Below are 6,244 nucleotides of genomic sequence, written 5' to 3' on the forward strand. Positions count from 1 at the left end.
TCATCTATATCCCATTTTTCTCCCCAGTGGGGACCCAACGTGGCTACAACATTCGCCCCTTCTCCATTTGATCCTCACAACAGCCCTGCGAGGTAGGTTAGGCTGAGGGTGCGTGACTGGCCCAAGGTCACCCAGCAAGCTTCCGTGGCAAAGTGGGGTTTTTTTCACAACCAGAGTCTCCCAGTTAGGTTTAAGGCCAATAAAGTTGTACCATGGAAGGAAGGAAGGAACGAAGGAACCCGTGTCTCCAAGATCCGAGTCCAGCACTCTAACCACGACACCCTGCTGGCCTACTTCAATAAAACACTGCACATTAACAATCTAGAAGCGGTAGAAAAGAGCAAGAGTCCAGTAGCACCTTTAAAAAGGTAAAGGTTCCCTTGCTTGAAAGCCAGTCGAGTCCGACTCTAGGGTTGCGGTGCTCATCTCCGTTTCCAAGCCGAAGAGCCAGCGCTGTCCGAAGACGTTTCTGTGGTCATGTGGCCGGCATGACTAAACTCCAAGGCGCACGGAACGCTGTTACCTTCCCACCGAAGTGGTACCTATTTATCTACTTGCAATTTCTTGCTTTCGAACTGCTAGGTTGGCAGGAGCTGGAACTAGAGACGGGAGCTCACTTCGTCATGCGGCACCCGGGTCTTGAACAGCCTGCAGTTCAGCGTCTTAACCACTTGAGCCACCGCAGCTCCCTTAAAGACTAATTAAATTTGTGGCAGTCTTTCAGGTGCTCCTGGACTCTTGCTCTTTTCTACTGCTACAGACAGGCTAATATGGCGACCCATCTTGATCCATCTAGAAGAAGAAGAAGTTGACTTCATACCCTGCTCTTCACTACCCAAAGAAGTCTTGGAGCAGCTTACAATCGCCTTCCCTTCCTCTCCCCACAACAGACACCCTGCGAAGTAGGTGGAGCTGAGAGAGCTCTAAGAGAACTGCTCTTGAGAGAACAGCTCTGAAAGAACTTGTAATTGACCCAAGGTAACCCAGATGGCTTCATGCAGAGGAGTGGGGACTCAAACCCAGTACTCCAGATTACAGTCCATTGCTCTTAGCCACTAAGCAACCATATCACAGCAAGACTGATTTTTAGTAGTGTTTTTTAAATCCATGTATATCCATGAAATTAAAAGACGCCTGCTCCTTGGGAGGAAAGTGATGGCGAACCTAAACAGCATGATAAAAAGCAGAGACATCACCCTGCCAACAAAAGTTCGCATGGTCAAAGCAATGGTATTCCCAGTAGTCATGTATGGCTGCGAGAGTTGGACTATAAGGAAGGCCGAGCGCCGAAGAATAGATTCTTTTGAACTATGGTGCTGGAGAAGACTCTTGAGAGTCCCTCGGACTGCAAGGAGATCGAATCAGTCAATCCTAAAAGAAATCAACCCTGACTGTTCCCTGGAAGGCCAGAGAATGAAACTGAAGCTCAAATACTTTGGCCACCCAATGAGAAGGGAGCACTCACTGGAGAAGACCCTGATGCCGGGAAAGATTGAAGGTCAAAGAAGACGGGGACGGCAAAGGATGAGATGGTTAGACAGTGTCATAGATGCAATGAACATGAAATTGAGCGAACTTCAGAGGACAGTGGAAAACAGGAAGGCCTGGCGAGATCATGGGGTTGCGAAGAGTCGGACTCGACTGTGCGACTGAATAACATATATATGTCACTGCAGCCTGAATAGCCTAGCTTAGCCTGGGCTCATGGGAACTTGGAAACTAAGCAAGGTTGGCCGTGGTTAGTCCAGTGTTCCCTCTAAGATGAGCTAGTGTGAGCTAGCTCAGTTTTTTAGCCTCCGGCTCACACATTTTTGTCTCAGCTGAGGAAGGGACGGCTCCGGAGCAAACTAATTTATGCAGCCGCCAAATCGCTCGCTCACAACTGTAATGCCAGCAGCTCACAAAGTAGAATTTTTGCTCACAAGACTCCACAGCTTAGAGGGAGCATTCAGTACTCAGATGGTTAGGACAAAGGAAAAATTTGTGCATCAATGGGAGACGCATCAAGGAGGACAGGGGTTGCTACACAGAGAAAGGCAGTGGCAAGCCACCTCTGAACATCTCTGGCCTAGAATGCTCCATGGGTAGCGTTGCCATGAGTTGGCTGTGACTGATGGCACGTCCTTATTTCTTATATATGTGTAACAGGGTGTGTATGTTTGTGTGTGTATAGGAACTGAATGAATTTAAAACAGATCTAAACTGTACATTATTCAGTTCCAGAGTTAATTTTTAGACATTCTCCCAGTTAAGCCAGAATTAAGAGCACAGTACAGAGAGAAATTCTGGATCAATAAAGGAAAGGAATGGGAGAAATCTGTTCACCCCTGCAATTTTGGGTGCGGGTCTCACAGGTGGCGTGGCTCCTCGCAGCACCAGAATTGGGGGGATGGGCCTGAGCCAAATTCAATGCTCCCTCTAACCTGTGGAGTCTTATGAGCCAAAATTTGTGAGCTCCTGGTATTAAAGTAGTGAGTGAGCGATTTGGCCGCTGCCTAAATGAGTTTGCTTTGGAGCCATCCCTCCCGAGCTAGGACAAAAATGTGTGAGAGCCGGAGGCTAAAAAACTGTGAGCTAGCTCACACAAACTCAGCTTAGAGGGAACATTGGAGCCATTTGGTCTGGGGTTCCCCTTAACTGCAGATGAGTGTATAGGGGCTATTATGGGGCAGAGGGGGGCACACCAGTGTATGCCCCTCCTTGTCTGAACTGAAAGGGACTTAGTAGAGAACAAGCTTGGTCCGGTTAGCTCAGGGGTCCCCGGCCTTTTTGAGCTTGTGAGCACCTTCGGAATCTTGATACTTGTCGGGTGCCAGAAAAGGTATCTGCTGGTGTTATGGTGCCCACAGGCCCCCTGTTGGGGACTCCTGGGTTAGAGGCAGCTTCATTCTGGCCGGGCCAAGCTCCATATCATGCAGAGTCTGAGATGGCAACTCTGGTCGCAGGAGATGCCTGGGGATATGTTTCCGTGTGCTCATGAGCAACGGTTCCAGTCCAGGGCTGTGTGGCACGAAAACATATATCCTGGTCTTCTAGAGTCAGAACTCTCATCCACTGAGGACATGGGTGGCTTTTTAGGTTGTACATAGCTGGTGCTGGAGTGGCGGACTCTAATCTGGAGAACCGGGTTTGATTGCCCACTCCTCCACGTGCAGCCAGCTGGGTGACCTTGGGTCAATCACAAGTTCTCTCAGGGCTGTTCTCTCAAGGACAGTTCTGGAACGAGCTCTCTCAGCCCCACCTACCTCACAGGGTGTCTGTTGTGTGGAGGGGAGGGGAAAGGGATTGTAAGCCACTCTGAGACGCCGAGTGAAGGACAAGGTATAAAACCAACTCTTCTGCTTTCCCCCCTCCTCCTCCTCCATCAAACACTAGCGGTCAGGCTACATGTGATGCATCTGCTGCATCATATATGGGGGGAACGAATGTTTGAATCCCCTCCCCCCAGTTATTAAACAAAATACCCAGTTATTATTTAGGGCACATCTTTCCCCATGGTGACTAGAAGGTTCTAGGCAGGTCATTTCTCTGCATGTTCAGTTTTTGTTTTCTTTTGGCATTTGCTTATTTATGTCACGGTTTTCCTCCCCAGTTGGGACTCTACTCTCTCACAACAACCCTGTGAGGTTGGCCAGGTTACCCAGCAAGTTTCTGTGGTATGAGTGGGGATTCGAACCCAGGTCTGCCAGGAGCCTAGTCTTACGCTTTGTCCACTACACCATGTCAGCATGGCGAGGCACCATTTGACCCTTTGCCTAGCAGTGGGAAATGGTACAACTCCTGAGACATATTTCTGGGCTGATCTTTTTTAAAGGTAAAACGTTGGGGGCTCAGAATGGGGAGGCCATTTTCTTCCGGCCTGTTAATAGGTTTCTGAAGAGCATCAGATAGGCCACTGTGAAAAACAGGATGCCGGACCAAATGGTTAGACCCAGCAAGGTTCTCCTTGTGACCTGTGCTCCCTCTAAGCTGTGGGGTCTTGTGAGCAAATATTCTACTTTGTGAGCTACTGGCATTGATGTTGTGAGCGAGCTATTTGGATACTGCATAAATTAGCTTGCTCTGGAAGCCCTCCTTCCTGAGCTAAGACAAAAATGTGTGAGCCGGAGGCTAAAAAACAGTGAGGTAGCTCACACTAACTCAGCTTAAAGGAAACACTGTGACTAGTCTCATGAAAATCCGTCCATCTCGTTTTGCACTGGTCCATTTCCTTAGGTATCTGTTCTGCATTACTATGCTTTCCCTCCTTCCCCTCCTTAATTGACATTTCTGGTTGTTGGCTGGGGGCTAGCCTAGCATACTCCGAGCAGCTACTCATAATGCTTCTTAGGAGTCGCCAGAGGAGACACCCCAATGACTCAAAGGCCTCTCGAGGGCCCTGCCTTCTGCGACCTTTTCTCGAAAGCCTTCAGTTTAACCTCCTCATCAAGGGTGTAGACTTTCCAATTTCCCGGGGGGGGGGGGCTGGGCCAGAGGCATTGCTTTGCTAGGAGCAAGGGTGGCTCCCGGGGGAGGCTGAGCACCTTCCTGAAAATTTCGGCGGGGGCTGACGCCCCGCCGCCCCCACGAAGATTACGCCTATGCTCCTCATCCCTAAGTGTGTCTGCCCCTGTCAAAAAGGAGATTGTAAGCTCCTTGGGGCAGTGACCACTGTTCTGGGTCCGGCGCCATGGTCCCCAGAATGCTGGCGCCCGCTCTGAAGAGTAGCCACTTCGCTTTCTCAGTGTGCCCTCCCACTTCTGTGAAGCAGACAATACATAGCCACAGCAGAGACCTGGCAGTATAACAAAGGCACACCCTTACTGGCTTGCGGCTAGCGTATTTCAGTCAGGGATCTTAAAGAAAAGCCGGTCTCTAACGGGGAGCCCCTGCATCCCAGAGACCTCCTTTCCTCGCCCGGCGTCCTCTTCTCTCCCCTTCAGTATTATAACAATGCCTTTATTTTGTGCTAGTATATCGACCCACCTCTAAGCAGGGCTAGGCGAAGCCGCTTTTGGGATCGGGCCACACCTATGCATGTAGGCGCACGCAGTCATGTGTCCAAACATAGCGATTGTGTCATTGGTAGGGTATGAGCCTAATTATCGGGACTACACAAAAGATGTGCACAAGGCAATTGTCAGACTCATGGAAAACAGCGCAAGCAGTGTGGGGTTGTGGGTTTTTTTGTGTGTCATCCTTTCCATCTTTATTAATATTCTGTCGTGGGCTGCCTCCGAAGGTTCTTTGCCACAATTTGGGGCTTTGGCGATCAATTAAGAACGAGATGGATTGGACGGACTTGGGGGTGGCGGAGGAATGATTGGAGAATGAGCAACATGTACCGGCCTTCTGTGTGTGAGAGGGAGAGGGGGAGAGAGCATCTCTTACTGGATTCACTGTCTGACTAATGAGTTCATCTCAAAAGCCAAGGGCACATATAGCTAGTGAATTACTGCATATTGCAAATATAGTCTGCTGGGTGTGAAAGGGGGGGGGGGTGCCCTGCCACTAAACTGGAGCTGTGCAGATGGGCTATTTTGGAAAGGAGATGTTGGGGGGGGGAGACGCCAGGCTTTGAAGTCATCCCCAGCATGAGACATGGGGTCTGCTTTCCATAATGCCATCTTAATGTGGCCATTTCTAACAATATATTGCAAAAAAGGTGGGGAGGGGCGAGTGGGTGGGGTTGGAGGGGGGGACAGGCAGGAGCTGGCCGCCTCTGGTTTTATTCTTCAGAGATGCGATGACCCCCCCCCTTTTCTTAACACCCTCCTTGCTCTCGGGAGGGGGGGCTCATGAGTCCGTCCCCTCCTCCCGGTTTTTGTTTTGTTTTTTTACTGTTGATACTTTTTTTTTGTCTAGTTGTCTGGGAAAGACACCCGTATCTGGGTGCACAGATGCCATTTGCGCGCGCGCGCGGAAAGACAGGTACCGATGCACACGTTCACCCGCACACGCGTCTACAGCCGCACACGCGTCACTATCATTTGTCTGGCCCCAGCGGCCGGTCTTCCCGCGCGCCCCCCCGACCCCGCCGGTGTTTCCCCGGGGCTCATTAGCAGTCAGGAGTCTCCGGGGCCGGCGAGTAGGATGGCGTTGCGGCGAGAAGGTGGCTGCGTCGCCCGCCAGGGGGAAGATCCGGCGAGGAAGCAGGGGCGGCGCGGCCAGGAGGGAGGAAGGCAGGCAGGCAGGCAGAGCCCGGCATGGGCGAGGAGCAGCCCGGCTGGCGGAGTTGGGAGCGCCGGCGGAAATCATGGGGGAG

Source organism: Gekko japonicus, unplaced genomic scaffold, assembly GCF_001447785.1.
Source record: "Gekko japonicus isolate JY-2015 unplaced genomic scaffold, Gekko_japonicus_V1.1 scaffold750, whole genome shotgun sequence".
Classification (NCBI taxonomy): domain Eukaryota; kingdom Metazoa; phylum Chordata; class Lepidosauria; order Squamata; family Gekkonidae; genus Gekko; species Gekko japonicus.